The sequence below is a fragment of the Mus musculus genome, chromosome 3 (assembly GCF_000001635.26).
Source record: "Mus musculus strain C57BL/6J chromosome 3, GRCm38.p6 C57BL/6J".
Taxonomy (NCBI): Eukaryota; Metazoa; Chordata; class Mammalia; order Rodentia; family Muridae; genus Mus; species Mus musculus.
In genome coordinates, this window is record NC_000069.6 from 60,041,573 (window position 1) to 60,062,303 (window position 20,731).

Sequence of the window (20,731 nt, forward strand, 5' to 3'; positions counted from 1 at the left end):
TACTTCTCACACCAGTATAGTATATGTAATGATGCCTCAGTAAGGCTCTTAAATAGCAAAACAGTTAAGGAAAGTTTTAAATAAGACATCATTGCATAACATATTAAGAACTGTAAAAGTATATTTTACAGGTAAGGAGGTCCCCAGACCTTATGACCCCCATCCACATTTCTCAGCTCCCTTAACTCTGAGGTTGACAGGCCTCAAGTCTACAGACCTCTAACTCCTGATCAACACTTTTACTCAACCAGATCACTTCAGACGTGCAGTTTCAGCACTAAAACAAGAAGATTCAAGGTACCATCTCTCTTCCAAAAATTACTAATTTCACACTAAGGGACCTGATGAGTAGGACCTGGAAAAACAATCAGACAATTGAAAAAAAATAATTGTAACTATGTTCAAACAGCTCAAGTACGGTTTGAATATGCCTGTAGCCTTAAATATTTTAAAACCTACTTTATTTAGCGTTCTTCAAAACTTCAACCTCCCTTCTAGCCCAATGACCAGAGGTAAGGGCAAAAGAAGATTAATAGGAAAAAGGTGTGAATCTGTAGCCTTGGGGCTATTCCACCCTTGGTTGTCAGGATACCAGCAGTCAACTTCAATAGCTAACACCAAGTACTACTCATTAGTAACACAATCCCGTCAGCAGAAGCAGCCAGAATACCACCAGAAGTTCTTTGATAAGTTTCTATGGAGTGAAGACCAGTGAAGATGAGAAAAGTGTTGCATGGCATAGCAATTCAAGATTCCCCTTTTACTGTTTGTGGGGTTCTATTTATATTCTTTCCAAACATCATGCAATTTTCCTCTGAAAATTTTGTTTTCAGCAAAAATCACATGCCCTCTCATGAGACAGCTTCCAGAAAAACATCAAATGATACAACTGAGTTGGTAAAACAAAACAAAACAAAACAAAAACAAACAAACAAACAAAAAAAACCAAGAAATTTCCACTTCATATTCTTCTTCCAGTTTTTCCTTTTTCAAATGTCTTTTTCTCTAACATTAACAATCTACACACAATAGAAATAATTATGAGAACCACAAAACTAAAATTTGATATGTTTTAAATAAGCTGATTATGTACAACATATCAAATAATGGTCAAATAAATCAGTCTTAAATATCTATAACTACACAATAGTCAAGCAAAATAACCTTAAATTTCTATTTATATATGTATGTATGTGTGTATGTATGTATGTGTTTATTTATTTTTGTTATTATTCCCAGTTTTCCTCTTTTCCCCATTATTACTTAGAGGAGAGAGACCCCGGATTTTATTTTGTTCCCTCTCTGACCACAACCAATAACAACCAATCAATCTATATGATAAAAACCATAACACATCGTCAAGCAAAAACATCCATCCCACCTTTTGGCAATAAGGGAGTTATTCTACCTGTCTGGAAGAAATGATATCTTTTGGGTAGCCTATGAAAAGTGGGATATTGGCCAAATCCCAAGAAAGCTAGCTATATTTTTTTCTGCCCAGTTTCTGTGCTGTCCAGTCTCTGTTTGATCAATCATTTGGGCTGTCCCTTTGAAATTGATTTACATGCATATTTTGGGGATATTGGTAACTGAGATATGAATCACTTTGGCTATTTTCTTTTGAAGACTTCCATGTCTCAGATGAAATGTCTTCCCTTGTCAGATCTAATCTTTATAACTTTTGTGGGGAACCGTAGTTTTTCTTCCCCTATCTTAAAATTATTGCAGGTTTCCATTCTAATTTAGCCAACTTTCTGATTAAAGGAATGTAGTAAAAATTTTGATTTAAAAAATGCCTAGTTATGGTATATGAATATATTTTTGTTTTAATCCCAGGTGTGGGATAAGCAGCTGCTTCACAGCAGGGGCTGTGGAGTGGATCCAAATATGAAGGGGGCACTCTGAGAAGGCTGTTGCTCCCACTAATGCTGTGTTTTGTCAAGTGGTTGTGAACAAAGAGACAAGGAGAAGAAACTGTCAATATCCTCACTGGAAGACTGGACTTGACTCAAGGAACCTGACAATCCTAATCATCAAGAAGTAGTCTAAAGAAGTTTATGTCCCTTTATCCCTCTAACCTTTTTCATCTCCTATCTAGTGTTAAGGGTTAGAAGGGGATTAGGGTGGGATAAGGGTTAGAATGGAGGTACAGATATAGGAGCCCAATAAAGTCTCTAAAAAATGCCGTCAGAGAAGACCTCAGGGACACAGAAGCCTGGTAGAACATTGTTGCTATCATAGTAAGGGTAACTTTGACTTGGCAAACATAAAGGGCATCATGCTGGTTTCTTTTAAAGACTTATTTTAATGTTTAATTATGTCTATCTGTATCTGTGTAAAGATGTCTGCATGTCTGTGCCAGCCCTCATGGGGGCCAGACGCATTCACTGGTCTCAAGCTGGAGTTACTGGCTATTGAAAGTGACTGATACAAGGGTGTGAAACCAAACTCTGGCCATGCACAAACTCTCCCAGCTCCAGGAGAGTAGTGTCTCATGTTAGCAGTAATAAGATAATTACCTTCCAAGGAAAAAAAAACAAAGACTATATTGACTTAAATGATTAGCTTGGGATGGAAAATCAAGCTATCTAAAATACTAGAAACAAAATAATTAGTAATATTTAAAAATATCTTAGTCCAGACTTTTATATAGATTATACCAGTGTATGAGTCAAATCATATCTACTGAGCATATACAGCAGCAGCCAAGAGGACAACCTATTGGGAACTGGTAGATATATATCAGTGTGGGCACCCAGATCAATACACTGGATTATTAGAGACATGTATGAATGTGACCAGGGTTTGAAATAAACCAAGCATATGAAAGATGACACTCAATATTCATCTTCTTATGTCTGTCTTAGTTTGCTTCACTGAACAATTCTCACCTTCAACTGTGCTTTTACAAAATGCCAAAGTCTTACTTATGGGTAAATAAATGAGTCTAGATTTAAATTCATGTCGTTACAAGGGTACAAATGCACATGTGTGTGTGTGTGTGTGTGTGTGTGTGTGTGTGTGTGTGTGTGTGTGTGTGTGAGAAAGAGAGAGAGAGAGAGAGAAAGAGAGAGAGAGAGAGAGAGAGAGAGAGAGAGAGAGAGAGAGAGAAGAGAGAGAGAGAGAATATAAGACATGAAAATAAGAAGGGATGAGGGATGACAAGAAGGGGAAACAGCTTTCCAGAAGGAGTGGGTGATGCAGTCATGGACTGCCTGCAGTAGGCAGGGATGGAGACATCTCAGTAGCCCATAGCAGCTCTTTGTAAAAGACAGTTGTTCCCATTTCTCCTAACCTTAGCCCTAGACAACGGCTGTATAGATTTCATTTGTATATTACTGCTTTTCAGTTGGCCTTGGTGTGCATAATTATTCTATTATATCAGACTTTCTTACTTCTTTCTCTTTCTGCTCTGGTGAATTCTGTACTAGATGTTCCCTGATATAATGATTCTTAAACAATTAAAATTGAGGCATGGGGCACAGCACAGCACAGCACAGCACAGCACAGCACAGCACAGCACACACAGCACAGCACACACAGAACACACAGCACACACAGCACAGCACAGCACACACAGCACAGCACACACAGCACAGCACAGCACAGCACAGCACACACAGCACAGCACACACAGCACAGCACAGACAGCACAGCACAGACAGCACAGCACAGCACAGCACACACAGCACAGCACAGCACAGCACACACAGCACAGCACAGCACACACAGCACAGCACAGCACACACAGCACAGCACACACAGCACAGCACACACAGCACATACAGCACAGCACAGCACAGCACAGCACAGCACACACAGCACAGCACAGCACAGCACAGCACAGCACAGCACACACAGCACAGCACAGCACAGCACAGCACACACAGCACAGCACAGCACAGCACAGCACACACAGCACATACAGCACAGCACAGCACACACAGCACAGCACAGCACAGCACAGCACACACAGCACAGCACACACAGCACAGCACAGCACAGCACACACAGCACAGCACAGCACAGCACACACAGCACACACAGCACAGCACAGCACAGCACAGCACACACAGCACAGCACAGCACAGCACAGCACACACAGCACAGCACACACAGCACAGCACACACAGCACAGCACAGACAGCACAGCACAGACAGCACAGCACAGCACAGCACACACAGCACAGCACAGCACAGCACACACAGCACAGCACAGCACACACAGCACAGCACAGCACACACAGCACAGCACAGCACACACAGCACAGCACACACAGCACAGCACAGCACAGCACAGCACAGCACACACAGACAGCACACACAGCACACACAGCACAGCACACACAGCACAGCACAGCACACACAGCACAGCACAGCACACACAGCACAGCACAGCACACACAGCACATCACAGCACACACAGCACACACAGCACAGCACACACAGCACAGCACAACACAGCACAGCACACACAGCACAGCACAGCACAGCACAGTCCTAATGGCCCAGGTGCATGCTGTGTGTTCTCATCTTGGAAACAATGCAATAAATACAATGATAGTTCCAGATTAATGCTTGACTTGCAAAGAAAGTTTAAAGAAATTATTAGAAAATGAAATAGAGCCAACATTGGGATCACAAGAAAGAAAAGAACTATTAAAGTTATGAAATAAATTTTGCACATTTCAGAGTGGTTCCTGGATAAGCAAGTGTAGAATATGTAAAATATTAGTAAAACTAAATCAAAACACTAGGAATCTTAGGAGAGTTATTTTGTGCAATGTGCAGAATCAGAAAGTTAGCAGAACTATTGAGTTAATGGTTAACTTTACTCTTTCTGGCCACTTCTTGGCAGGTTAGCTCATGTCATTTATCATTAGACTTTCACAGTTAAATGCAAGTAGCGGGCCTCAGAGCTCTGAGCTCTGAAGTATAATAAATTAAGTTTAAAGTTTGCAATTATTAGTATTTTGGCTATAGACCTGGAAATAGGGAAGCTTGAAACTTTGGGGAGCAATTGTAATTCTTGAACTTGATTTGGGAATGATTATACTATGTCTTTTTTATCTGCTTTTGGGGACTCTATGAAAGACTGGGGAGCGAAAAAGGTGAGAGAGCATGAGAAGAGCACATGAAGTGTTAGTGAAGAGAGAATGTTAGGTGAGTATGGAGAGTGTGTGTGTGTGTGAAAGGAGATTGCATGTGGTGTGTGTGTGAAGAGTGTGTGTGAGAGTGAAAGGGGAACACAAAGAGGTGTGTATGAGCGTGAGAGTTCAAGAAAAGAAAAGCACACAGGAGAAAAGGAGAGAGCACAAGAGAATGCAGTGTGCAGCCTCAAGCTGCAAGAGAATGGACGAGAGAGAAAGACAGCAGAGAATGAGAGAGAAGAGAGAGAAACTTTAAGCCTTGGAAAAATTGCCTGTCAGCTTTTACACCAAAAGTAATCTGTGTATATTTATTATGCACCTTCCAGATATCCCTGCTTCGAGTTGAGAACTCAGATCCTGTGTCAAGGCTGTACCTAGCCAAATGAGCAGGATAATGTGATACTTGTACCTGAAGGCAGAAAAGGAATACTGAGGGAAGAAAAGGGAAGCAGTGGGGGAGAGTAGGAATGGGAATAGGAATCTAGGAGGAGGATCAACTAAAGCAAAGTATTTGTTTAAATATCACGATGAAACCTAGTTACTGGTATTCTAATTTAAACAGAAATGCAAGCTAAAAATAAATTCAGGCCATTGTGTTCTATTGTTGCCAAAGATCCATTCTCATCAGCACAAGGAGCTGCTGTGTCTCATAGGCAGCAAAACAATCTTCAATGTTATTGGTGAGAATACCCCACCTGGGGATCCATCCCATAATCAGTCACCAAACCCAGACACTATTGCATATGCCAGCAAGATTTTGCTGAAGGGACCCTGTTATAGCTGTCTCGTATGAGGCTGTGCTAGTGCCTGCCAAATTCAGAAGTGGATGCTCACAGTCATCTATAAGATGGAACACAGGGCCCCCAATGGAGAAGCTAGAGAAAGCACCCAAGGAGCTGAAGGGGTCTGCAACCCTATAGGTGGAACAACAATCTGAACTAACCAGTACCCCCAGAGCTCATATCTCTAGCTGCATATGTAGCAGAAGATGGCCTAGTTGGCCATCACTGGGAAGAGAGGCCCCTTGGTATTGCAAACTTTATATGCCCCAGTACAGGGGAATGTCAGGGCCAAGAATCAGGAGTGGGTGGGTAGGGGAGGAGGGCGGAGGGAGGGTATAGGGTACTTTCGGGATAGCATTTGAAATGTATATAAAGAAAATATCTAATTAAAAAATTAAAAAAAAAAAGAAAACTAACAAGCAAAGTTCATGACACATTTGTTTTTCTGCTTACATTGCTATGGAATTAACATTTTGCAACAGTAAAAAGTTTGGAAACTGAACAAATATATGGAAATCAAGTATGACCCTGGACATTCATTCAACTGAAGCCTTTTGGCCTGTCTGCTTTGTTTCTTTGCTTCTTCTCTTCCTTCCTTCCTTCCTTCCTTCCTTCCTTCCTTCCTTCCTTCCTTCCTTCCATCCTTCCTGCCATCTTTCCTTCCTTCCTCCCTCCCATCCATCCTTTCTTCTGTCCTTCCTCCCTTTCACCCATTCTTCCTCTGTCCTTCTTTCCATCCATCATTTCTTCTCTCCTCCTCTTCCTCCTCTTCCTTATTATTTTGTTGTTTTTCTTTTACATGTTCCTAGCACTGTTCACAGTCTACCTCATCACTCCTTCCCTTGCACTCTCTGGGCACCTGCAAACACATCTCCCTCCCAAATATCGTTTTTTTAAATAGCCTATTGAATTTGATTAGTGCTGCCTGTGTGAACACTGGTGGAGATTGGGTGGATAACCATCTCCTTGACACGAAGAGCCTAACAATCTTGTATCCATCCACCCCCAAAGTAAAGTGAGTCTTCTACCAAAAGAAGCCATCATTTACCCTTAGCTCCTCAACTGTGGGCTTTTTGGTTCCGTGCTGAAAATTACAAGGTCATTGATTTGTTCTGGTCTTGTGTTGGTAACCACAGACGTTAAGCTTTCATGTTTACAACAGTCATGTCATGCCCAAAAGACAACATTTCACAAAATTCCTCCCATTTTCCAGCTCTTATATACTTGGTTTCAGTCTGTTCCCTGAGCCTAGTGGGGATGTTATGAATAACATGTCTATAGCTGAACATTCACAGAAAAATGTTAGTAGATGGAAGAAATGTGAACATAAGAGATTGCATCTTCACAAATGATTGACTATCAGTATAAGTAAGAAATAAATAGACCACATAAAAAGTATTCACATTCATATTTCACTAAGTGATAATCTATATGGAATAAATATAAAATATGTACAGCAATTTAATATGAAGGAAGGAGATAGAAATAGTCTCTTGAATAGATTTTTCACAATATGTGAAGAAATATAAGGCTGCTTGAAGCTAGAATGTCATTTTAAAAATTAGATAAATATTCTAAGTAAAAGAGCATATGTCAGTATAAAATATAGATACAAATACTCAGGGGACAATCTCAAATATTTTAAGGGAAAAATATTAAAGAAAATGAAATTTATAGCAAGATGATTGTTTTTAAACTCATAAGAATTAGATTAAATATACATGGTGCAAACATTTTTATTCAAAGAGTTTTTTTTGGCCAGACATGATGGCACATAACTGTGATAGGATCATTTTGGGAGGCAGAGTCACATAGTTATAGGTGAGGCCAATCTGATGAACACAGTAAGCCCCATATCAAGAAAAATAGCAAAAAAGAAAGAATGAAAAGAAGGAAGGAAGGAAGGAAGGAAGGAAGGAAGGAAGGGAGGGAGGGAGGGAGGGAGGGAGGGAGGGAGGGAGGGAGGGAGGAAGGAAGGAAGGAAGGAGAAAAGGTGGTTACTTTAAAATTGTCTTTTTAGAAAGCCAAGACAAATTGCAGGTTGCATATAGGGGAAATAATTTTATTTATTTTTAATTTTTAAAATAGTTTATTTTAAATTATATGGGTATGGTATTTCTGTGTGGGTGTATACACATTGGTAGGTACCTACGTAGGTCACAAAGTTCATCTAATTCTCTGGATCTAGAATTACAGGAGGTTGTGAATGACTCAACATGGATATTGGGAACTGGACACAGGTCCTCACAATGATATGTATGAATTAGGGTTTGTTTTGGTTTTGTGTTTACAGTTGTGTGGTTTTTGAAATTGAACTCATGTGTCTCTATTCATTTTTATATCATTGTCTCATTACATTTGTATTTAAAGTATTCTTTTGAGGCAGCTCAGCAATTAGGAGTACATATCATTATGATTTAATATATCACACCAGTATGGCCAAATCAAAAACACCAAATAAAGAAAACTAGAACTTAATAATGTAATATATAAGTACCAAAAATATATAACAAAATTGGATTGGCCAATTCATAATTTAAAAAAAAACTTGGAAATATGTGTTGAGCAATTTGGACTTAGCCTAGAAATTCAAATTTTGATAATGCATACAAAAATAAATGAATTCTAAACCATGTAAAAATTCTAAAACCCAAAGCTAATTTTCTCCTTTACTATAAAAAGTGATCAAATTCAAAACATATTATACTATTTCCTGGATTTTCCTAACTTGATGCAGACTTGATAAAAATGTCTATGGAGAAAACCAAATGAAATTATGCAAAGTAGTGAAAATTTGAATACTCCATTTTAAGAGTAAATTACAAAAGTATGTGTTACTAATTTCATTTCATATTATACTAAGGATCATACTTCACATACATGATGACAAAAATACAAAAGCCTCTGAAGTAAAAAAGGAAAAGTTAAACTTTTTCCAGTGGAATATGGTTATTTGTTCAGAAAAATTCTCAAGCAATATAAAGAGTGCATAGGTTTCTGTAATGCCAATTCCACATGCAAATATAAACTATCTTTATCATATTGATACTAGATGCAAATACTGGTCTTTCTGACTTTTCAATGGCACACACATACACTACATATATATGTAGTTTGTTTACTAACTGCCTAGCAACATAATATAGATGTTGGATATTTTATTGCTTGCAGACAGGCACAATTTCCTTTGCAAAGTTCTTCCTTGTATACCTACAATTTATAATTTTCCTGGTTTTTCCTAAGGAAATGCAAAGTGATCAGGGAAAGGTGCACTGAGGAAATTGTGCAACGGTTTGTAATAGACGCTTAAACAAACTGAAAACTGGACACTGGTGTGTTAAAGTATATTGGTTGTATTCACAATATACAAAGATCCGAGGAAACATCTAGGACAGAAAGAGTATTTGGTTATTTTTTATTACATATTTTCTTTATTTACATTTCAAATGTTATCCCCTTTCCTAGTTTCCCCTCTGAAAACCCCCTGTCCCTTCCCTCCTCCCCCTGCTCACAAACCGACTCTCTCCCGATTCCTGGGCCTGGCTTTCCCCTATACTGGGACATAGAACCTTCACAGGACAAGGGCTTCTCCTCCCATTGATGACCGACTAGGCCATCCTCTGCTACATATGCAGCTAGAGCCATGAGTCCCACCATGTGTTTTCTTTGGTTGGTGATTTAGTTCCAGGGAGCTCTGGGGGTACTTGTAAGTTCATATTGTTGTTCCTCCTATGAGGTTTTTGAGGCATACTATGTGTACCTACCTCTCCTTGATAATGCTGGGGAATCTTGGAGTGTCATGTGGACCAACACAGCATCAAAAACAGCAAAATGTTTTGTAAGTTTAGAATTTTGTCAACTCTGAGTACTTAGTAACTTAAGTTTTTCCTTTTTTTTCTAATAATTATTTTGTCTTAAAGTTTACACTCTGTTGTTGTTGTTGTTGTTGTTATCATTGCTTTTATTTTGTTACAGTCCAGCCCTTGCTCCTGGTCTGTCCTCCCACAGTTCCTCATCCTATTTTTCCTCCCCGATGTCTCCATTCCCCCCAACCCTACCACCAGGCCTCCCCACTCCTGGGGGCCTCAAGTCTCTCGAGGGTTAGGTGCATCTTCTTCCACTGAGGCCAGACCATGCAATCCTATACTGTGTATGTGTTGGGAGCTTCAGACCAACTCCTGTATGCTGCCTGGTTGGTGCCTCGGTGTCTGAAAGATCTCAGCGGTCCCAGGTTACTTGAGACTTCTGGTCTTCCTACAGGGTCCCTCCTCAGCTTCTTCCAGCCTTTCCCTAATTCAACCACAGGGGGTCCTGACTTCAGCCCAATGGTTGGAGGTAAGTATCTGCATCAGTCTCAGATGCTTGTTGTGTCTCTCAGAGGATAGCCATGCTAGGCTTCTGTTTATAAGAACACCATGGCATCATTAGTAGTGTCGGGCATTGGAGATGGATCCCAAGTTGGGCAGTTCACTGGACCTCCTTTCTCTTAGTCTTGTCTCCATTTTTGTCCCTGAAGGTCTCTTAGACAGGAACAATTCTGGGTCAGAGTTTTTGACTGTGGGATGACAATCCCATCCTTCCACTTGAAGCCCTGTCTTTGAACTGGAGGTGGACTCTATAAATTCCCTATCTCCATTGTTGTACATTGCATCTAAGGTCCCTCCCTTTGAGTACTTTGAGTCTTTCACCTCCCTGGTCTCTGATACTTTCTAAAGGGTCTCCTCACCTCCACCTGCCCCACGTTGCATATTTCCATTCATTCTGCTGGCCCTCAGGGCTTCTCTCCTGTATTCCTCCCCCATTCATGATCACGCCTCTCCTTTTCTTGCCCCCTCACCACTCCCACCTAGGTCCCTCCCTCTCTCTGGACCCATGATTATTTTCTCCCCCCTCCCAAGTGGGACTGAAGCATCCTTACATGAACACTTCTATTTGTTAACCTTCTTGAGTTCTGCAGATTAAAGTCTAGGTGTTCTGTAGTTTTTAGGCTAATATCTACTTATTAGTGAGAATATACCATGCATGTCCTTTCAAGTCTGAGTTACTTTACTCAGGATGATATTTTCTAGTTACATCCCTCTGCCTGTAAAACTTGCCTTGGAATGTTGAAGTTTATTTGCGTTCTCTCTCTCTCTCTCTCTCTCTCTCTCTCTCTCTCTCTCTCTCTCTCTCTCTGTGTGTGTGTGTGTGTGTGTGTGTGTGTGTGTGTACTAGAGATTGAACTCAAGAACTTGCAAGTACTAAACAAGTGGTTTATACTGAACAATTTTCCGCCCAATTTTAACTATTCCTTAATTACAAAAGTTTAAGGGGAAAGATAGGAAGAAATTCTAGTCAAATCAATTCTTTAAACATGTATATTAGTAAACAACATATTAACTAAAATAAATAAACAACAACAAAACCCTTTATGTTATGTTCCATACAAAATAAGTACTAGAATAAAATCTTGAAAAATGAATTGCAAGAAAGGTAGAGCTAACACACATTATGTTTTTCTAAAACAGAGCTTGTTGTAATAAACTGTAAAAATGTACTAATTGAAATATTTTATATCACAGTTAATTTGAGAAAGACCACAAGAACTAGACAAATATAGGTGAGCTATGATGTGCTCTGGTTATCTACCCACTACTCTCAGATGATCTTGTCATTCTTTCTACTAAGAAAATTACTTCATTTATTGAATGTATACATAGTCCCAGGCTTAGCTCAGGGTATGCTAACCACCCCAGCCTGGTTAATTAGTGACCTGGACACTCATCTTCTTTTAAAGTTTTCATACTCCCAGAAAACCTAACGTAGTCCATGCAGATTGTAGTCCAGAGAAGTGACTGCCTGTGGTCCCTGATGAACACTTCTTTACCCTTCTAGTTCTGACCAGATGTGACACTATTCCTAGGGAGATGTAAACAAATGTCTACTCACTCCAGATAGGGAACCAAAGGTAAGGCAGTGTACACACATGATAAAATTCAACTTCCTTTGTGAACCAACGAATATTTTTAAGAGCTGCTTACAGGAACATAGGTGAGAGGTTCCTTGCAAAAGTAGAAATGCCACAAGGGCAGTTACATCACTGGAGCCTACCCCAGTGTGGTTGACAGTGAGTGGACTAAGGTTGGGAACCTAAAGCTTTCTGAAACCTACAGGCACCCCAGCATGCAAAGCATTCTTTCCAAGTAACTCAGCTGACCTGGGGTTTCAGGAAAAGTAGCTAATCTTGCCTCTTCCAACCTGTTCTACTGCTCTCAACTGCTCTCAGTCAACTCAGACTTCTCTCACAGTGACTCCTTATTGCTTACTCATGGGTGGGAGGGAGAGATCCTAAGCTTAGGGAGTTTCTCTTTAGGATGGGATGTTTTATTTAACCTCAGGAATTCTGTTGTTTTACCTCCCCGAAAACAGCCTGTCTTAAAATACAATGTTGATCTCCCCTTTAACATTTTGTGTTTTATGAGCTTTCCTATGAGATGGAAAGTTTTCATTAAAGAAACTGTGACACAATACCCAGGTATTGTGTACTTGCCCAGGCAGACCCAGGGAGGAGTCTCACATTCACGCCCTTTCTTGGTTGCCACTGAGCTAGAATCACATCCAACACTCCAATCAAAAACTCAATTTGGAAACTCTGGAGGACTGACATACAAGCTCTTCATACTTTATCTAAAATCAACCATGCTTGAGCAATAGCAAAAACAGAGCCAAACTTTCACTCAACAAAGCGGCATAATATCTTGTATCAGACACACAATGAAAAAGTCTACAAGACCAGAGCACTCAACAAAACCAAAATCAAAGTGAATGGCTAAAACAATATGATGCCCCTCAATTGAGTCCTGTAGACATGTTCTCCAGGAATAACTACCCAGACAAACCTCAGGATATGAGTTTAAAAGTACAATCATAAACATAATCAACAGTTTAAAAAGAACATGAAAAAGAATGTCAGCAATGTAAAGAGTGTGGTAATTAAATCCCAAGTGAAATGTAAACAAATAAAAATAGAAGTCTGCCTGAGCCTAGACTATTTGTGCCATATGTGTCATCCAGAGCCAGCCAACACTGCACATCCTACACATCAGCCAAGATTGTTAAACTCTTTATGTACTATTCCCAATATACAGGATTGGCACTGACTGTACATCTTTCATATCAGTCTGAAATACAAACTCTGCTTGGCCCTAGTCACCTATCTTATGCACCAGCTCAACCTACTGAGATTACTTGTATCTAGCTCACTCATGGCATATCTAAATTCCAGGATTAGCCTAATTGCACATCCTGTGTGCTTGTTCAGTCTTGTGAATTTCCATAGGTCTAGCCCACCTGAACCATAGCCAACTGCCAAGCCTAACCTAAAATGTACATTTGTGTGGGGCCCTCAGTTGCCTCTCTGGCCTTTGCTCTGTGTAATGGTAACCAGATTTGGATACAGAGGTATCTTTTAGATCTCACAGAAATTTTAGTGCTGTAATTTTCAGTTTTAGGTCTTACATACTAGAAAAGTCAGAAATACATAGTAAGTGTATTGTGGCATAGGAGGAGGGATATCCTCATGGGCATACAACTCTAAGTCTTGCTCCAGCACTAAGAAATCAGCCACCAACAAGCTTGAGTATTAGGCGCTTGTGCCTCTGCCTGCCACCATTTAGGAACATAACACAGGTTCATGTACAAGAATCTGAAAAGCAATTATTATTTTTTTATGTTTGAAAAAATGTATTAAAACTTTATTATACACACTGGTTCTGGTTAGTTTTAATGTCATTATTTACTTGCAAGATCTTTATAATAAAGGTTATAAGGCTTTTATATAAAGAACTTGAAAATGAAAATCCAAGAAAAAAAGCTACAGCAATAGAAACCAGACCTAAATTCTACACATCTCAATGAATTTCTATACAGTGGGAATTAAGAAAAAATTAAAGACCCCGAAACAACAAAGTGGCCCATCTATTTTTAACTTATCTATCTGCTACTCTGCCAAAAGTCATTTTCTGCAATAGATTTTATAGAATGGTTTTTCCTGTTTTACTTTTCTTTCTGATCTCAGGAACCCTGAAGGTTTTAGAAGAGTGTATACTATTTAAGACTCTAGCTATTTCATCAGAGAGCTCAATGATGCTGTAAAGTTCACATTAAGAAAAAAAAAAAGGAATAATTTCCAGTGAAGAAAACTGCTGTAATTTTAGGGGACAGAGATGGGATGTGCTTAAATGTCCTTTATGTGAAGAGTCACTAGTAGATTGCTTTCACTTGTTTTCCCTCATGTTAACTTGTCATAATTCAAAACATGACCTGCTTCTAGGGGGAGTTAATGGTTTTGAGATGCTGAGTTTTGCCAAGCCTCTGATGATACACCCCTATCCTAGGGAATCTTTAGCAAGAAAGACAAAGCTTTCTGCCAAGAGTTTGAAATAAAACACTCAAGTATATGGCCTATACACAGTGCAACACGCTCCCCGCCCTCCGAGGTCATATTAATGGAAGACTTTATAGAAATCTTGTAGAGTAGTTCCAGTGCTCCTTTCAGAGAAGGCGAGACTGTGGACAGGTGAGGACCGATGCGTAGGAAACCACTTTTTGTGAGCATCCTATACGCATAGTTCTTAGTCTCCAATGGGTGTTTATTTCTTTTGGGGAGGGGATTTTAAAACAAAACAAAAGGAAAAGAAAACTAAAACCTACCTAATCCAAGCCCCTATAAGCACAGAAGCCCAGTGGGTTTCATTTTCCCACAGCCCCAAGACAGTACAGAATCTAGACTTAATTACTTTAACAGAGGATTTATTTATTTTTTTAATTTTGAATGTGGCATTGGTGGTATAATATACTTATATATTTGTCTTAATCCTATTTGTTCATTTGCTTATTTTTCACTAGACCTCAATTCACAGTTTTCTTCCACTTTCTTTTGGTGGAATATACTATATCTAGTCATATACTCTGCATTAAAGTATTAGAAACCAGAAGATCTGGCGTTTTACATTTTATACTGTTATGTCATTATAATCAAAACTTTTACCAGGGCCTTGAACACGTTTCCTATTCCTAGAAAGTAAATAAATTTATATAAAGAAAGACATTCTATGAGACTGTATATTATTTAGAGAATTAGTTCACTTCTTCTGCCCCCTTGTGGTCCCCAAAGGCTGTTGCCCAACGTAAGCTGAAATGCAGTTAGTCTTAGAATACATACCTAATAATTCTATGTTTGTGTGTTTCAATATGAATATTGAAACATTTGCTCATTTGAGAAAATATTTCAAATTATAAATATCTCCAAATGTCCTCTGCATGGAGATTTATATAATTCTTACATCTTAAGATGTAAGATTTATCTTAAATGAGATAAATAAAATAATGAACACAAACTGGTGCCAATACAACTTCCTCTATTCACAAATGTTCTTTAGCTCCTAATAAGAAAAAAAGGCAGGTAGACTTGAGTGTAGCTTTTTGTCTTCCTCTTTTCTCTTTATTGTTTCTTTTACTTTTTGTGATTAGAAGAACATCATTTCTCTTTTCTCTTTCCAAGTCCTTTCATATTTATATACATTTCTTTCTCTCTTTCAAATTCGGGGCCAAGTTTTCATTAGCTCTTACAAATTGTGTATGTGTGTGTATGTGTGTGGGTGCGGGTGTCCCAAAATATAGCCTGCTCAATCTGTATAATGATACTTGTACATATGTTTTCAAAGCTGACCTTTAGCTCACTCTTCCCTGGAGGAAACTAATTCTATCCCCATCACCCCTCCTTAGTTACTGGTAGCTCTAGTACCTTCAGGGCTACATGCCTAAAGGCTCACTAACATGGCTGCCTAGGCATGAGCTGAACAAGCACAACAGTAGATAAAACAACATAGAGGAAAGACCACAAATCCTCAACATTAATTATGCTCTGTAGAGTTTAAAACTGTTCCTTTAGTCTATTTACAGAAATCAGAATACTGAGGCATTTGCAAGAACTGCCACATGGTGCAGCCTGGCAGGTGTTCTTTCCCAGGTGTCCTGTCCCAGGTGTCCTTTCCCAGGTGTCCTTTTGCATTTGTTTAATGTACCATGAATGGTTTTAGAAAACATTTATGATTTATGATTTTCTGAGGAAAAAATACCTGTCAACTGAGTTATTTTTATCTCAGGGAGCAAGAGGCAAATTATACAGCCACCATAGTGTATTGTAATCAATACTGCAAGACAGATTTAGGCTCCAGCAGACAGTGTCAGACCTGGCTAGATTTATTTTTAAATGGTCATATTTATGGGTTGTAAAAACTGTACAGTGATAACTGCCTTGTGACATATTTTGATAACAAATAGCTAACTATGACGAGAGTTCTTTGATTTTTAAACTTTGACTGTTTAAACAGGCAGTCTCTAAGCTACATTATCATTAGTCAATATTATCTTTGACCTAGTTTTTCTTATTCATGTTTCATTTTACCTTCTTCAGTATATACTCTCCTCTTGTGAGTTACAGCATATGCTGTTAATATTTTCTTTTAAGTGGTACCATAGATTTTCAGCCTTCTGAGTTTGGGTGGGTTAAATGACTTCTTAAATGAGATAAATAAAATAATGAACACAAACATTATACATAATTAGGGTGTCATCTTCTCAATGTGAACAGAAGCTGCTGGGGTGGCGTGGGGGGCATATATCTACCGCTATATTAAAAGTCTACAGGTTTAACTGATTGGAACTACTGTGATTGTGGGGAGTTGGAGGGTTTCAGACACAGAGTCCAATTATCTTGAGATATCTTTAGCCTTAGTAGTCATTCACTTCCCACTTAACATGTTTCACCTACCATCCTGTGCTTGGCAGGTGAAGCAACTACAGTGTGTTAATGGATCACAAGTGTCTTCAAATCCAAGAGCAAAGAATGCCATTAGCTTACATTTGAGACCCATACTAGAGATTTCCCCCATTTACTGTAACATGCTTTTAAAGTATATTGATTTATATTTCATTTTTTTCTATTACTATGAAACTGCTACTATTTTGGAACATGGAATTCCAGATAACCTGGATCCCTGTTCCCAGAACATGGGCACTCATAGCTCCATCATAAAGTGTTTCATATGCGCTGAAAGCTGAGAGTAGAGTTTTTTGCATCAGCATTGAGTCATGTCAGAAGATTCACTATAACAATAGCCTTTTTTCTTTAAAATCTTTTTTTGAAAATAGAATCTTCTCTCATACAATATATCCCAACCAACAGGCTACCCTCCTTCCATTCCTCCTTGCTTCTCTCTGATCCCTCTCCTTGCACTAAATCCACTCAACCTGTTTCCTCTTCAGTAAAAAGCCAAACAGAACAAAACAAGATACAAGACTAGGCAAAAGCCATCATAACAAGCCTAGACAAAGCAACCTAACTGGAGGAAAAGACTCCCAAGGGTTAGAGACCACTCTTAGGTCTCCCATAAAACTACTGAACTAACAAGCCATAATATAGATATTGTGTGTGTGTGTGTGTATACAATAATAACAAGCCCTTATAAATATATATATATATATATATATATATATATATATATATATATATATACACACACAGGTAGTAAGTAGCTTCAAAATCAAAAGCCAAGGGAAACCAAAGGATACAAACTATGCGATGTGCACCTGCAGGTACACCCTGAACCACTTCACACACCCAAACACCATTTTCTTTCATCTTAGGAGGAGCTTCGGCCTACAAAGCTTTGGTTATCCCAAACAATTTGATTATCCTATCAACTGTTGGAACTCAGTTTTCTCATCTATAAAATAATAGTGAAAGGCCTGGTGAATTACTTAGTGACATGTGTTGGTCTCTTTTATGACTACAGTTCCCACACTTAAGTGTCTGTATCAGTTGCTTTCATAACTGTGACCTTCTAAGGTTACATCTGAATTGGGGATGGTTTGGACGAGCACCGTATAAGCGCTGCACTGACCTTGCAGACATTTTGAGTTCTAACAAGGAGTTTCTTAATACTCATTTCTGGGACTTTGTGGTTCTCAAAGGTATTTTGATAGCCTGCTGCTTCAAAATTGAGAAACCTCAAATTACTTTCAGCATTTGCTATTTATTTCACACTATTTTCCCTTGGTAAGTTAAAGTTACCAGCAGAATGCACCATATTGCACAACAGAAAAAAATTCCTTTTTTCCTCTGTGTTTTGAGCTATCAGCAATTACAGCCATTCAAAACATAAAATGAGCCAAGTAAGATGGTACTCAAAGTGCACGTAGTGAAACGGCAGCTACGTTGGTGGAGAAGATATCAAACTCCAGAAAACCCATGTGATGCTGGGATTTGCACCTGATGACAATCTATAGTGCTCCAGGAAGAAGGGATGTCGTGAACTTTTGTTTTCCATTTCCTTTATTTTATTTTATTAGATATTTTCCTTAATTACATTTCAAATGCTATCCAGAAAGTTCCCTATATCCTCCCCCTGCTCTGCTCCCCTACCCACCTACTCCTACTTCTTGGCCCTGGTGATCCCCTGTACTGGGGCATGTAAAGTTTACAAGACCTAGGGGCCTCTCTTCCCAATGATGGCTGATTAGGCCATCTTCTGCTACATATGCAGCTAGAGACATGAGCTCTGGGGGTTGCTGGTTAGTTCATATTGTTGTTCCACCTATAGGGTTGCAGACCCCTTCAGCTCCTTTAGAAAAAGCAAAACGTAAAAAATACCAAGCTCTCATGACTTTCACAGTGCCAAACAAGGAATGTTAACAATAAATATTAAGGAAGTAGACTTAATGGAAACAAAAGGTCCTGTAAGAAAATATCAGTCCTACTTAGAAGGGGGAACAAAATAATCAAGGGAAGTAGAGGGTAGGAGGGACTTGGAAGGAAGAGAAGCGGGGGCAGGGAAAAGAGGGAATTCACAGACCTTTTGAAGCCCAAGAAGAAGGAAGACCACAATGTGGATGTTTCAGTGTTTCTTAGAAGGGTGAAAAAAATACTCACAGGAGGAAATATGGAGACAAAGTATGGAGCAGAGACTGGAGGAAAGGCCAACCAGAGACTGCCCCACCTGGGCATCCATCCTACATACAGCCACCAAACCCAGTCGCTATTGTGGATGCCGGGAAGTGCTTGCTAACAGAAGCCTGATAAAGCTGTCTCCTGCGAAGCTTTGCCAGAGCCTGACAAATACAAAGGCAGATGCTCACAGACAACCATTGGACTAAGTGTGGGTTTCCCGATGGAAGAGTTGGAGAAGAGACTGAAGGAGCTGAGGGGGTTTGCAGCCCTACGGATGGAGCAACAGTGTCAACCAGCCAAAACCCCTAAAGCTCCTGGGGTCTGGACCACCAACCAAAGAATACACATGGAGGGACCATGGCTCCGGCCTCATATGTGGCAGAGGATGGCCTTGTTGGACATTAGTGGAAGGAGAGGCTCTTGGGCTGGAGGGTGTTCGATGCCCCAGTGTAGGGAAATACAAGGAAAAGGGAAGACAGGAGTGAGTGGGTAGGTGGAGCAGCACCCTCATGGAGGCAGGGCGAGGGAGGATAGGATGGGGGCTTCCGAAGGGGAAACCTGGAAAGGGAAAATCATTTGAAATGTAAATAAAGAAAATATCCAATAAAAAATTTTCTGGCAGAAGATTTGGGAAAACAGCAACATGAAAGAATCTTGGTGCAAGACTTATTTCTAAGTACAAGCCAGTTGCAATAAAGCTGTGACAAGACAATCACAAAAAGGTAGGGGAGGGAAAGATGGAAGAATTCAGTATGGGAGGAGATGGAGGGGGTGTACAGAGGGTCAGAAAATTGAACAGAGGTGTGTAGCAATGAGGGGTGTGGGTGGTAGAGAACTGGGGGAAGCAACCAGAGAGTCCCAGATGCCAGAAAAGAAAGACCCTCACAGGATCCTCCCAGGGATGACATTAACTGAAAAACCCCACAAAGGGAAGGGGGAACCTGTAGAGACCATATCCAGAGGTTAGGCAAGGCTCCCAGTTGAGGGATGGGGTCACCCACCCATCTCCAAAATTTTAACTGAGAATTGCTCCTGTCTAAAGGAAATACAGGGGAAAAGAGTGGAGCAGAGACTGAAGCAAAGGCCACCCAGAGACTGCCCCACTTGGGGATCCATCATATATACCAACACTAAACTCAGACACTATTGCTGATGTCAAGAAGTGCTTGCTGACAGGAACCTGATACTGCTGTCTCCTGAGAGGCTCTGGCAGATCCTGACCAATACAGATGACAATCATCAGACTGAGCACAGGGACCCCAATGGAAGAGTTAGGGGAAGGACTGAAGGAGATGAAGGGATCTTATCTGGCATCAATGGGTGGGGAAACCCTTGGTCCTGTGAAGGCTTGATGCCTCAGTGTAGAGGAATGGTAGGGCAATGAGGCAGGAGTGGGTGGGTGGGTGGGTGGGGGAGCACCCTCATAGAAGCAGGGTAAGGGGGGATGGGATAGGGGGTTTGAGAGGGAAAACTGGGAAAGGGGATAACACTCGAAATGTAAATAAATAAAATATCCAATTAAAAATATTTATTAAAAAAGAAAACATAAAAAAATAAAGTTGATGTTGAGATGATGAAACAAATCAATTAAGTAAACTGGGCGCTAATGAAGACAACTAACCCAAACTCAGGTTTTTGACCTACCAGATTTAAAATAAATACACTATGGAGGTTGCACTGGTCAGACAAAATCACACAGAAGGCCAGAAACACAAAGAAGATGACTGAACTGCTAAGTGTGTGTTCCAGATGGATTATTTTTAGAATCATCTACCAACTTAAAAAAAGAAGTTCAAATTTGGCTCTAC